General features: G+C 43.2%; 1 protein-coding gene across 3 annotated transcripts in view; it reads left to right on the top strand.

Annotated features, from left to right (window-relative positions):
- Positions 1-11,431: 11,431 nt before the first annotated feature.
- Positions 11,432-14,996, top strand: part of NCALD (neurocalcin delta) — a 383,045-nt gene continuing 379,480 nt past the window's right edge. Inside the window, exon 1 of one of the 3 annotated variants that reach the window (XM_013064753.2) lies at positions 11,432-11,496. The gene's annotated coding sequence lies outside the window, so the exon portion shown is untranslated. Of the gene's footprint in view, positions 11,537-14,996 lie in introns of all 3 variants that reach the window. The other 2 variants (XM_004768878.3, XM_004768879.3) reach the window with 2 other exon arrangements.

Genomic DNA, 14,996 nt, shown 5'->3' with positions numbered 1-14,996 from the left:
TCTCTGCTGAGCAGGGAGACTGCTGTGGGGCTTGACCCTAGTACTCCTGGAACATGACCTGAGCTGAAGGCAGATGCTTAACCTACTGAGCCACTCGGGCACCCCATCTAGTTGTGTGACTTCTCGAAAGTTTCTTAATCTTTCTAATCCTCACTCTGTCCATCTATAAAATGGGGACAATATTACCACACTGGACTGCTATAAGGATGCAATAAAATAAACTACACACAGAATTTACCAAACCTCTTAGCCCCCAGGGAACTCTTGGCAAAGGTTAGTCCCTTTGCTTTTCCAACCTCTATCATCTTCACTTTGATGCTAACACCCTCCAAAGTGTAGCTGATATGATACCCACTTCCCATTAATTTCTCACCTTTTGTTTAGTTCTTAATCAAATCAAATCAATACAGTCAAACAAATCCTACTCAATCCAATACAATCAAAGACAATCCAACTTCTGCCTTACGCACTTCACTAGAAGGCCTCTGGACAAATGAGATTTTCATGGGCTTCTTCTTATTTAATGTCTCTGGAACGTTAGAAGTGCGCTTGACTCCCTCCTTTTCTTTCAAACCTCTCTCTTTCTTTAGCTTGGAGGAGAGAGTAGCCAAAAGGATAAACTGTGTCAGTTATTAAACTATGGTCTCTCAATTTTAACCCACTCTCTCTATACTCTATGGCTGGAGATTTCAACACTCCTCTTGTAATTAACAGAATAGGCAAGTAGGCAGAAATTCATCAAAGAGATAGAGGTCTCAAATGACAGTATCGACTTGATGAAATTGACATTTCTAGAACACTCCACCCAACAACAGCAAATACACAAAAATTTAATGACTGACGCAGTTTATCCCTTAATTACTCAGCATTCATAATGACCTTTCAACACATTTTAAACTTCCGTAGAATAACAATGACTTCTTTAGGCCGTCACCTAGCAAAGGGCAACTAATTTTTGTACAACTAAAAACATTTCTCATCTTCTCCTCAGAACGAAGAAATAAAAAATTTCAGAAGTTATTGAATAAATCTTTATGAGACAATCATGGTAGATATCTCTAGGCTACATTAATTACTTCTGAAATACAGTTGCAGCGCCGACTGAGTATTTTTTACCTAAAGGTGAATCATAAAGTTAATTAACACTGTCAATCTTTGTATATAATAATAAGGGAAAGGAGAGGAGTAGAGAGAATTATAAAAATACACACATGCACACACCCTAATAATTAACTAATAACTAGCATATATACTATCATAGTAGGTATTATATTATTACCTGTATTAGTATGCATACACACCCACATATACACACAAATATATACATATACGTCACACAAAAAATACACATAACAAGAGAGGAAGGAAGTATGCTTAACTGTTAGAGTCCTCATATCTATAAATGGCCACAAGAAGCTATTGGTCTTCCTTCTCCCTCTACCGTTCCATGTTTTCTTTGTCCTTAGCCAGCATCTCAGTTGATTGGAGTTTTCTACTTGAAAGTATGACTCAAACTTTCATTCCCAATGGGTCTGCATCCTCAGTAGCCCTGGTTTTTGTTTTTTGGTTTTTTGTTTTGTTTTGTTTTTTTTGTAAATTTTCATTATCTTTTACTCTTGGATATGTGAGTATTAAGAAGCACCTCAGAGAACTCCTTGGGTTCCAGATATAATCCTCTTCATTCTCATTGGGTAGCAATCTAGTCACCTTTTTAGTGGGGATTAGTCCCACCAGCTAGAAGGGTAATCCTATTCTTTGTCTATTAGTTCAGAAGTACAAGGAACCCAGAATGGCTAAGTTACATTTCAGCTTCTGGTTCACTGGGAAATTTCGTTGTTGTCTCATGATGGAAACATTTCTCTCTTAACCTCCAAACCAGTGGAGTTCAAAGTTGCAGGGGAAGCAAAAATTCTGAAGGGAATTGTTACGTGTAATAGTGAGAGAACTACTCTTCGCTTCTACCTCTTGCTTCCTGGAACCATATACTCTGCTTATTGAGGAAACATTGCTTTATCTTTGCTGTTAACTTAAAGCATAACTGCATCTTGCCTTATCCATTCAGTGTTATCTCCCAACTGGTACCTTTGTTGGAGGACAAGGGTAATAGAAGGAAATAGACAAGGAAATAGAACCAGTGTTCTATTAGGCCAGCTGCTTCTTGGTGACGTTGGAGTTCATGGGCATGAACCCACTACTGCCTTAATAGTGTACTAGAACCAGAAACAAAGGTATTTTAGTATGAATGGCAGCACCAGCAGTAGAGATTGTATAGATGGATGGAACAAGAGATTCCTAGAAATATCAGGATCTTTAATCCCCAATTTTGTATCTCTGTGTCAGATCTCTGTGGCTGTGTCAGATCACAAAGACATGAAAAATATTGATCAACTCCCATTGTCACCAAATTCCAAATTACTTTATTTAAAATTTCTTGAAACAGGGCAGCTGGGTGGCTCAGTTGGTTAAGTGTCTGCCTTTGGCTCAGGTCATGAGCTCAGGTCCTGGGATTGAGCCCTGCATGGCATCCATCAGGCTCCCTGCTCAGCGGGGAGTCTGCTTCTCCCTCTCCCTTTGCCCCCACCTCCCACTCATGCACTCTCTCCCTCTCTCTCTCAAATAAATAAATAAGATCTTTAGAAAAAATTTTTCTTGAAATAAATGGGCTCCTAGATGGACGAGACTCATCATCAGACCATCTTAATTTCCCTGGAATTTGCTATAGCAGGAATTCAACCTCTAAAATCATGTACAGATTAATCAATAGTGGTATTTCTGAATCACTCTGGATGTAAAAGTTCTTAATATCAGTCAAGGGAAAAATGAAATGTTTCTTGGTCGCCTTATGGTAGATGGTGGATGAGGGTTTGGATAGGGCTGCTTTTTTAAAGGGAAATAAAAGATGAGGTCTGTGAAGACATTGGTATTTGAATCACAGGGTAAGAAGGGAGCCCTGGTTCTCTTTTTGATTTGAAAGAAATTATTAGAAATACCCAAACCAGTTAGAGGCAGAATGTAACATAAAGTTGAATTTAATAATTATCTTTTTGAATGCAATTCAGAGCATTTTAATTCACTCCTAAAATTTAATATGCTGCCCCAGTACCCAGCAGGCAACTTTTCTACCTGCAAATTTAGATATAATTTTCTGTTTCTATTTCTTTAAATGTGTTCATGATACAGTCTTGGCCTTCAACATAATCATACACATATTTTGCAAATATATCTATGTATGGCTCATAGGATCTATAGGTAAGGAATTCAGGATCCAATATTTCAAACTATCCATGCAAAAATATTGGTTTCAGTCTTCTTCTTCTTCTTCTTTTTAAAGTATTTTATTTATTTGACAGAAAGAGAAAGGGAGAGAGTGCACAATCAGAGGGAGTGGGAAAAGGAGAAGCAGGCTTTCCACTGAGCAAGGGGCCCAACACAGGGCTTGTCTCCAAGGCCCTGGGATTGACTTGAGCCAAAGGCAGACAGACTGACTGAGCCACCCAGGCACCCGGCTTATAGTATTCTAACTTAGAACTCAGGAAGAGGGTTCTAGAAGCAAGGCCTTGTGCTTTGAAATGAGAAAGAGTTGGTTTCGTATTACATCTGTAATAAATTACCATAAACTTATTTCTTAAAAAAATGCAAATTTATTATCTTATAGTTCTGGAGTTCTGAAGTCTGAAATGGGTCTCGCTGGGTGTTAGTATACTGTTTTCCTTTCTGGAGACTCTAGAAGAAAACGTTGGCTTTTTTAGCTTCTAGATGCTGCCACATTTCTTTTTTTTTTTTTTAATCTTTTTTTTAAAATTTATTTTTTATTTATTTTCAGCATAACAGTATTCATTATTTTTGCACCACACCCAGTGCTCCATGCAATCCGTGCCCTCTATAATACCCACCACCTGGTACCCCTTCAAAACCCTCACATTGTTTTTCAGAGTCCATAGTGTGTCATGGTTCACCTCCCCTTCCAATTTCCCCCAACTCCCTTCTCCTCTCTAACTCCCCTTGTCCTCCATGCTATTTGTTATGCTCCACAAATAAGTGAAACCATATGATAATTGACTCTCTCTGCTTGACTTATTTCACTCAGCATAATCTCTTCCAGTCCCGTCCATGTTGCTACCTCAATGTGAGACAGGAATCCATCAGAATCCTAGAGGAGAACATAGGCAGTAATCTCTTCGATATCAGCCACAGCAACTTCTTTCAAGATATGTCTCCAAAGGCAAAGGAAACAAAAGCGAAAATGAACTTTTGGGACTTCATCAAAATCAAAAGCTTCTGCACAGCTGACCACATTTCTTGACTCTGGGATCCCTTTCTCCATCTTCAAAGCCAGCAATGCTGCATCTCTTTCTACTTTTTGTAGTTCATATCGCTACCCCCAACCCACCTCTTCTTCTGCCTTCCTCTTCTACTTCTAAGGACCCTTGGGATTGCATTGGTCTATCTGGATAACCTAGTATAATCTCTCTACATAAGGCCAATGGGTCAGCAATCTTAGTTCCGCCTGAAATCTTAGTTCCCCTTTGCTATGTAGGGTAAAATACTCAGATCATGGGAGTTAGGACATGGATATCTTTGAGGGGCCATTATTGTGTGCCATGACCTTGTTCTGGATTCTAACCCTGTGTCTTCAGAACTATGTAGCATTGGGCAAGTTACTAATTTTGCAAAAGGCCTCATTTGGTAGTGGGGTAATGGTGGGTATTTGGTGAAGATTAAATGAGCTGATATGTGCCATGTGCTTAAGAGTCCCTAGCACATAGCAATAGTGAATGTTAGCCAGTTTTGTTTTAGAACTTAGGTATGTTTGCTCATTGTGGGTCTGGATTAGAGATCCTTCTTTTGAACTCTCACAGAAGCCTGTCCTTTCCTGACCGTAGCGTACCCAATCTTGCAATGTCACCATCTGTTTATGTGTCTTTTCCCTCTATTAAACAGAGTTTCCTGATGATAGGGAAGCTAACTTATATATCTCTGTAACCCCCTCACGCTTGGCACAAAAGAGGCTTCCCAAAAAATGACTGGGTTAAAGTATGTTCCCATTAAATGTAAAAAATGAATCTTTTCCTAACCATAAGAAAAGTGAATGAATAAAGTTTTCTCAATTGCACAATTTTCTCCTATAACATTTTCTTCAAACTTTGGGGACTTCTCACTCTTTATCTGCTATGAAACCCTTTCAGATTAAGCCAAATTATTATGATTAAATGTACTAATTGATGGAAATGATGTATTTTGGAAAATCATGATTAATGAGGACATTTAGAAAATAACTGATAGTCAGCTAACACCATCAAAAGCTGTGAGTCTGCTTTCCCACAGATGTACTTTGGAGATCAAGAGAAGTACTGTGTGAACAGCGGAAGATAATCCATTTGAACAAAAACTCTTTTCTCCTCAAGCCCCCACGGTGATATTGTGATTTTTGGTGGAATTTGTCAGCATATCCTCAGCTAGTGGGCATGAGCTATAATTAAATGAAGACTACATTATTAAATATACATGTAGGAGGGAAAAAACATGATCTACATGTGAGGTGTGAGGATATGATCATCCCTGATTGGAGAGGAAGACAGAGACCTTTACAAGAAATAAGCTAATTTTATAGAGCTTGTGCATTGAAGAGTGAAAAAAAAGAAATCAGAGGAGAAATTTTTAAATCTTACTTAAGGTGGTAGGCTCAAATTGTCTCAAAGGGAGCCCACACATTCTGAGACTCCATAACCAAGAGGAAAGCTCTGTGGGCAAAATACAGAAAAGACTGGCATTTAGGTCGCTATGAGGAATATAGCTTTGATCTAAGGCACAGTGGCTTCAGCAAAAACTCAGTAGGCAGACATCCCTCCTTCTTCAAGGATCTAGAAAACCAAGAGTGAGTCAAGTGAGTGCACAGAGCATTCACATTACATATCCACACAGGCTTATGTGTGTCTTTCCCACTAGACTTAGAGGTTGGCGAGAGCACATACTGAGCTTGAATTTCTGTAAGCAGGGGCTTAAAATTGTGCCTAGCATATAGAAAACATGGAGTAAGTATTTGTCATTAAATAAAGGAGCTTGTGTCATGGAAATTAAAACCCAGAAGGGAATAAATTTATCTTCTAGACTATATGTCTTCAAATGTATCTGAACAGCAGAATCACCTTAGGAGTGGGTATGGTGGGTGCTTTTAAAGAATACAGAATCTAAAATACATAGGGAATACACCATTTACTCCCTCTGAGGGAGACAACTCAAAGTACCCTCCTCATCCGGCTAAATACTTTCCCCTTAAGATTGGGAACAAGGCAAAGATGTCTTCTCCTGCCACTTCCATTCAACATAGAACTGGATGTTCTAGCAAGTGCAGTAAGACAAGAAAAATAAACAAAAGGCATTTTGATTGAAAAAGAAGTTATAAAACTTTCTGTTCACCAGTGCCATGACTGTCTTCATAGAAAATCCCAAGGAATCCACAAAAATTTCCTAGCACTAGTGAGTTAGTTTCAAGATCACAGTTTATAAGGTTAATATACAAAAATCAATCATATTTTTATGTATAAGCCATCCATAATTGGGAATTGACGCTTACATTTTCAATAACACATAGTTAAAAAAAATACGGAGTTATAAGACTAACAAAAATGTACAGGATCTTTATGTTCAAAACTACAAAACACTGATAAAAGAAATCAAAGAGGATTTAAATGGAGATATTCATCATATACATGGATTATAAAACTGAACACTGTTACAACGCTAATCCTCCCCAGATTGGTCCATAGATTCGGTGCCATTACAAAATATCAGTAGAAATTTAGTAGATATTGACAAGATGATTCTGAAGTGTATTTGGGAAGGAAAAGGAGCTAGAACAGTCAAGATAATGTTGGAAAAGAAGAAAAAAGTTGGAAGACTTGCCCTGCTTGATTCAAGACTCATTAGAAACCTACAGTGATCAAGACAGTGCGGTATTGGCAAAAGGACAGATACATAGATCATTGTAACAGAACAGTGAGTCTAGAAATACATCCATACATATAGGGTCAGTTGATATTTGACAAAGCTGCAAGATGATTAAATGGAGAAAATAGTCTTTTCAGTAAATGCTGTTGTAGTAATTGGATATCCATGAACAAAAAGAACCTTAGCTCATACCTTATACCTCATGCAAAACTGAACTCATAGTAGATCATAGACCTAAATATAAAATGTAAAACAATAAAACTTTTAGGAGATGACCTATGTGACATGGGATTAGGTAGAGTTAAATATGGTACCATGAGGATAATACATAGAGGAAAAATTGATAAATTCAAATTCATCAAAATCAAAACTTCTGCTTTGTGAAGGATCACAGTAAGAAAATGAAAAGACATGCCTCATATAGGGAGAAAAATACTTGCAAATCACATATCTGATAAGAGGTTTGTATCCAATTTATATAAAGGACACTTAAAACTCAACAATAAGCAAGAAAATGAACCAATTAAGAAATAAGAAAAATTTTTTGGGTGCCTGGGTGGCTCAGTCAGTTAAGCAACTGCCTTCAGCTCAGGTCATGATCTCAGAGTGCTGGGATCGAGTCCTGCATTAGGCTCCCTTCTCCATTGGGAGTCTGCTTCTCCCTCTGACCTTCTCCCCTCTCATGCTCCTTCTCAAATAAATAAAATGTTTAAAAAGAATGAAATAAGAAAATTTTTAAAATAGATTTCAGTGGAATTAAATAGGTGATATATAAGCACATAAAAATGCTCAACATCATTAGTTATTAAGGAAATACAAATTAAAGCTGTTATAGGCCATTTAAAATGACTTGAAGCAAAACAAAGCAACAAAAACCTAGCAATGTCAAATGGAATGGATGCAAAACAACTGGAATGCTCATATATTGCTGTTAGGAGTGCAATTTCAAAAGCAGTTTGGCAGTTTCTTTTAATTTTTTTTATTGAGGTGTAATTGACATGTAACACTATACAGTTTCAGGTGCACCATATAATATGGGCAGTTTCTTAAATAGGTAAACATACACTTACCACAGGATCCAGCAATCCCAGTTGTCTGTATTTACCTAAGTGAAATGATAATTTGCATTCGCACAAAAACCCACAGGCCAATATTACTGTAGCTCTATTTGTGATTGTCCCAAACTGGAAATAACTTAAACTTCCTTCAACTGGTGAATGAATAAACAACCTGTGGCACATTCAAACAATAAAAGGAATAAACCACAGACATACTCAACAACACAGATGAATCTCACTTGCCTTATGCTAACTGAAGGAAACCAGACTTGAAAGGCTACAGACCATATGATTTCACTGATATGACATTCTTAAAGAGATAGACTGTAGAGGCAAAGAATGCATCATTGATGGCCAGAGGTTAGGGTTGGGGGGGCGGTTTGACTACAAGGGGTAACAACACTTTTGGAGTGATAGTACCATGTATTTACCAACATTTGCAGAGCTAGTCCTTTAAAATTTTATTGTATATGACTCTTTGAAAGGCACATGATTAGCCATTAGGAAAATGCAAATAAAAACTGCAGTGAGATACACCTTCACAGCCACTAGGATAGTATGACTTAACAAGTGGCAAATAACAAGTGTCGTCAAGGACAGGGATAAACTGAAGCCCTCACACATGACTGGTGAGACTATAAAATGGTGCTGCTATTTTGGGAAACAGAGTGGCAGTTCCTTAAAATGTTGAACATAGAGTTACCATGTGACCCAGGAATTCTAGAACTAGATATATACTCCAGAGAAATAAAAACGTATGTCTAGGGGCACCTGGGTGGCTCAGTGGGTTAAAGCCTCTGCCTTTGGCTCAGGTCATGATCCCAGGGTCCTGGGATCGAGCCCCACGTTGGGCTCTCTGCTCAGCGGGGAGCCTGCTTCCTCCTCTCTCTCTGCCTGCCTCTCTGCCTACTTGTGATTTCTGTCAAATAAATAAATAAAATCTTTAAAACAAAACAAAACGTATGTATACATAAAAACCTATACATGAATATTCACAGCAACATTCTTTCTAACCAGTGTCCATCACCCAGCCTCCCTATCCCTCCTCCCACTCCCCCAGCAACCCTCAGTGTGTTTCCTGAGATTAAGAGTCTCTTTTGGTTTGTCTCCCTCCCAGTCCCATCTTGTTTCACTTTTTCCCTCCCTTCCCCCCATGACCTCCCACCCTGCCTCTCAAATTCCTCATATCAGGGAGATCATATCATAATTGTCTTTTTCTTATTGACTCATAATACCCTCTAGTTCCATCCACATCATTGTAAATGGCAAGATTTCAGGTTTTTTTGATGGCTGCATAGTATTCCATTGTAGATACATACCACATCTTCTTTATCCATTCATCTGTTGATGGACATCTAGGTTCTTTCCATAGTTTGGCTATTGTGGGCATTGCTGCTATAAACATTCAGGGGCACATGTCCCTTCAGATCACTACATTTGTATTTTTAGGGTAAATACTCAGTAGTGCAAATGCTGGGTCGCAGGGTAGCTCTATTTTCAACTTTTTGGGAACCTCCATACTTTTTTGCAGAGTGGCTGCACCAGCTTACATTCCTACCAACAGTGTAGGAGGGTTCACCCCAAAATAAAATAAAATAAAATAAAATAAAGGGGATTTTTAAATCACTATCTCAGAGACACTATTGTCTCCAAGCACTTCTGCCTTCCCACCGCTATCTTCAACTGACCCTGGTTCTTCCTGCAGCCTGCAAGCTGGGAGCTCAGAACAGCTGACACACTGATGTCCTGGGGGTCCCTCATGACCTACAAACTCTTCTTTCTTGGCATATAGAGCATTTAAGATTTTAAAACTTAGTAACCAACATTTTTAAAATGAGAAGGTTCACATTAAATGTGGATTTCTGGCTTCTCCGGAATAAACAAAATGAAACAAATCTAACTCAAGGACCACACCAGATCTGCATTCTCCACGTGGAAAATGAGACTGCCCTCTTTAGGGCAAGATGCCTTCCCTCCTTCGCTCGCTCCCGCATGCTTGGTCTAAATTACTTCTTTGTCCCTCTTTTTTTAAGGCCTTAGGGACATCTAAGTTTTGCAAGCCGGCTCAGAGCTCTCCCTGCATCAAAACTTCCTTATTTTGCATCTCATTCCCTCAGGCCCTGTTTGATGATTGGCTAATCCTGGGGTTGGTAACCTTGGATGCACCACAGAGCCTCCAGGGGCCAAAGTAAAAAATCCCTAAGTAAGGGTGTGCCCCTGACCAGTTAAATCAGAATCTCCTGGTGGGGGTGGGGAGTGGGGCACAGGCCTAACAGGAAGAAACGGAGCAAAAAATCCAACTTCCTAGGTGATTCCAATTTGTATCTAGGGAGGCGAGCCACTGGGCTAATCTGCTAATTTAAGAAAAGGTTTTAGTATGCAATAATGGTTTAACAGCCTCTCAGATGACTTTTGTTTTTCAAGCATTGCCTGACTGGGTAAATGATGTGGAGATTAAAGGCAAAACAAAAGAGTGTTTTTGGTCAGGTGAAACTTTTACTTGATTCTCCAGTCAGTGTGGGTGGGGGGTTGGACACTCAAGTTAACTCTCATTTCTATAACTAGTCATATTAGAAGATTTTGTTATTGTAAGAAGCATGGATAAGTCACCATGCCTTTAAGGTTTTACATGGGGCTTTTCTTCTATTTTTAAACAGCAAGATTTTTAATCAATGGATTTTGGTTGCTATCGAGCCCTGTGGGTTCTGGCAATGTCCCTGGGGTTGACAAGTACAAGAAGTTAACAGTGGCTTTTTAAGAGGTCATAAGTGGCCAAAACAGCAAGACAGGAACATGTGTTGGCAGCCATCCATAAAGATGGGTGGCACGAATTGACAAGACATTTGCTTCTCATCACCGGCAGTTGAGATGGAAGCTCTGGAGACGTTCTCCAATGGGAATGTCCTCCTCCCGAGTTTTTTGTTCCAGGCTGTTCACAGAAGGCTCCAGGTGGAGCCCCCTCCCACCTCGTGGGCCTGTCCTTGCAAGGTTCCTTTGAACGCCCCTGCTTCAGAGGCCCCAGGCCCGTCCTAATCAAAGCCTAGAAGAAGGTGCTGTAGGTCGAATCTCACCTCCTGCGACCCGAACAGGCAAACAAATGGCACCCCTGGGAAAGTACGAGTGCAGCCTGGCTAGAACCCTGGGCCACCGCTAGGACTAAGCGGGCACCACGGGGATAAGGCCGGCGGCCGCACCCGAACAGGCAAACAGGCGGGGCGTTCACCGCACCTGCAAACCGCGCGCCTCTGCCGGCCCCCGAGCCCCCTCTGCATTCCCGCAGTCCAGCCCACCCGGGAGGCAAGCTGCAGGCGGGGTCGCAGTGGGGAGGGGGGTCGGCGGCCGCGAGGACCGAGACACCGCGCGAGGCAGGGGAGGGGGGCGCGGCGGGCGGCGGTACTGTCCAGGGGGAGGCGGGCGGAGGGAAGGCGCTGCCGCCGCTGCTGCTGCCGCCTCTCCGGCGGCGACACAGACGCCGGGAGCAGCCGAGGCGGTGAGTCGCAGCGCCTTCCCTCCGATTCTCCGGATCCAGGGTATATAGGAGTTGCAGCCAGGGCGGGTGTGCGGGGGCCGGCGGCGCCGAGAGCGGCTGCTGGAGAGGGGACCCGCGCGCTCGGGGCCGGGCGGGCGCAGGGGTGGGCGCGAGGAGCTGCGCGGTCCTGGGGACCCGGTCCCCGCAGCCATTCCCGGGGCAGCTCACCCGGTCAGTTCCCTGTCCTGCCCTCAGTGCCGCGTAGGGAAAAGAAAACAAAGCCAAAGCCCCCGAGGATGGGTGGCAGGAAGGGAGAGAGCAACTTTGCACACCGACGCGCTGAGGCGCGGGGCGGGCAGGATGGGGGCGCGCTGGGTCGGAAGGGGGCGTTCGTGCGCCTGGTGGCCCGGGGACCTCTGGAGCAACCCTTCGGGGCGGGGGCTGGGGTCGAGGGCACTGCAGGTTCCAGGGCCTGCAGAGTCGGCCCCCCCGCCGAGAGGCTGCAGGAGGTGTGTGTGGGGAGTGGGGCCCAGGGGAGGGGGCTTTCGGAGCCACCGAAGGCGGTGGTTGAACCCAGAGGAGGAAGTAGCATGCATTTGGGTCTCAGAACCTGAAAGATTTGCGTCTCTTGCCGTCAGGGACTCGGGAAGGGGTGTGCTGGGGAGATGTGTCTGAGTGTTTTTCAGTGCATACCGATTTATTTTTAGCTCCCAGAGAAGCAGGATGTGCAAAGTGGGTTGTATCGGCCCGGGAGGGGCAGGAGGTCTCCCTGTCCGCAGGAAATACACAAGTTTCTTGCTGCAGATGCTTGCTTTAACTTTCAAGCCCAAAGAAAGCCGGCCATTTGGCTCTCGGAAGATCTCCCCCCCCCGCTGTGGCCACTTTCTTCCTGCGGGTCTGTCTGAAGCTGCAGGCCAGGCCGGTCAAGTGTGCTTCTGCCATTAAACACGGGCCCCAAATGATGGTTCTGTTCGCAGGGTGTGAAACACAGAAGGGGGGGCTGCCAAGGTCTCGCTTGCTGAGAAGGAAACCACACAATCTTGCTCAAAGTTTTCCTAGCTTTGTCTGATTTAAAAATAACAGACTTAAGCAGCTGTATTATCAAGGGCAGGATTCTAGGTCCGGGTTTCTCAGACCCAATTGGCAATGCTTGTGAGGTTTTTTGCTCTGTCTGGGAGATGCCAGTGTTTTGGGGTCAAATGCAGGGTGCAGGGATTGCAGAGGAGAAGGAGGTAGTGTGATGGTGGGAGGGGCTTCCTTCAGAGGAGGAGGCTCAAGAACCTGAAACCCAAATGTTCATTCAGGTGCCTAAGCCAGACCCTTGGAAATTACCTCTGGAGTTTCTCCCATTTCAACCAGTCAGCACCAGTCCTGAGGACCGACCCTCTGCCTCTCTCTGAGTGTGCTAGGTGAGGGGGCTGTGAGGAGCATGGGTTGAGCAGCCAAACTGTTCTGGCTGGGACCCAAGTAGCCCCGTGACCTTGGGCTCCATACTTAACTTCTCTTCCTGATCTGTGGCATGAGGTTGATAATCCGTACCAAATGTATCTCAGGTTTGTTGTGAAGATAACATGAATCAATACACAGAAAGCACTTCCCACAGTGCCTTGTCATTAGTAAGGGCTGCAGAAATGTGAGCTGTTATCACTGTTGTTGTGGTTGATTAACCCTTCTCACAGCGGCTACTGTCACTGGTGTAGTTCATGTTGGTATCACTTGCCTGAGTTGCTCCAGTTGCCTTCTTAACTGGGCTTGCTCTGAATCGGGATGCTCTTGCTCCAGCCCATTCTCCAAAGTGCCAGTAGATTGCTCGTTTGGAAAACAAAAATCTACACCGGTGACGCTGCTTCATTTCCTTCAGAGGTTTTCCGTGGCTTTCAGGGTAGAGTTGGGACTCCAGGGAATTTCATGACCTCACCCTTGTTTCCTCCCCAGCCTCATCTCCAGAGCCTCTCCTTGTCAGCTCCTCCCACCCTTCCTCGGCTGGGTGACTCCTGTGAATTTTTCCCTATTCATCAGCAGCGACAGTGCCTACCGATAGACCTCTTGGCAGCCCCCCACCCCTGCGCCCCCAGATAACTGAGCTGCTCTTGCTTCCTGTGACCATAGTACCCCGTGCATACCCCTCCCAGCGCCCTGCATTGTCATCTGTGTACGTCTTCCTCACCTGCAAGTGCCTTGAGAGATGGATTGTGTCAGTAAATGTTTGTCGAATTAATAAACGAACGGCAAGCAAAGTTCAGTCCTTTTCACTAAAACCAGAAACAAACGTGCAGAATAATAGAAAGACCAAGCCAGTCTTTAGTCCACCGAACCTGACTTAGGTTCTGGGACTTCATCAGTATAATGCTGTACAATAAAAAAACTCTGCGAGATACTAAGGAACCAGAAGTTGGTCAAAAGCAATGTGGCATACTATCTTGGAACCATTTCAGACCCTTTAAACTGTAAAGGGTCAGACTAATAATGGGGAAATGTAGTGATTTGAACTCTTCCCTTCTTTCCCTGATAGAAAGGTGGGGCATCTCTTGGGCTGGGAGGGGTGGGAGTCCAGCTCTTTTTTTTTTTTTTTTTAAGATTTTATTCATTTATTTGATAGACAGAGATCACAAGTAGGCAGAGAGGCAGGCAGAGAGAGAAACAGAGAGGAAGGGAAGCAGGCTCCCCGCCAAGGAGAGAGCCCGATGCGGGGCTTGATCCCAGGACCCTGGGATCATGACCTGAGCTGAAGGCAGAGGCTTTAACCCACTGAGCCACCCAGGTGCCCTGGGAATCCAGCTCTTTGAAGAGGTTGTGCAGTGACTTTGGTTCTGAAGGCAGAGGTGAATGTTACCACACACAGGGGCTTTGTAGATGGTCCTTGGATTGTGGCTTCCCCTGGAGCGCAGATTTCAGCTTGTTCTGGAATTTGTATTAAGAGGACAGGAACTATGTTGCCATCAAAGCTCCTCTGTTACATATCAGTCAATTCAGTATGTTCTAGATGCATTTCTGTCTGAGGCAGTGTTTCCAAGCATTCCATTATTGGGTTCTCAGGAGCTGTGCTGAGGGAGCTAAGATGGTGCCCCGTTCTCAGGGACCATCTCAGAGTCTGATTTCAAGGCTCCAGAACAGGGAGTTCCGTATAGCAGAGGAAACAAAAATGCTTTTTACATTTTGTAAGGGTTGTAAACAAAACAAATCAAAATATGAAGAAGACTATGTAATGGAGACCATGACTAAGATACTTACTACCCAGTTCTTTATAGGAAAATGTCACCAACTACTATTCTGGAGCTTTCTTTCTTTCTTTTTTTTCTTCAAGTTTTTACTTATTTATTTGACAGAGAGATACAGCAAGAGAGGGAACACAAGCAGGGAGAGTGGGAGAGGGAAGCAGGCATCCTGCTGAGCAGGGAGCCCGATGTGGGGCTTGATTCTGGGACTCTGGGATCATGACCTGAGCCAAAGGCAGGCACTTAATAACTGAGCCACCCAGGCACCCCCACTGGTTTCATTTTTCATGTCATCTTTGATTGAGT

The sequence above is a fragment of the Mustela putorius genome, unplaced genomic scaffold, assembly GCF_011764305.1.
Source record: "Mustela putorius furo isolate JIRA1106 unplaced genomic scaffold, ASM1176430v1.1 tig00000228_pilon_pilon_pilon, whole genome shotgun sequence".
In the NCBI taxonomy this organism is placed as follows: domain Eukaryota; kingdom Metazoa; phylum Chordata; class Mammalia; order Carnivora; family Mustelidae; genus Mustela; species Mustela putorius.
This window is presented reverse-complemented; position numbering and strand designations above follow the sequence as displayed.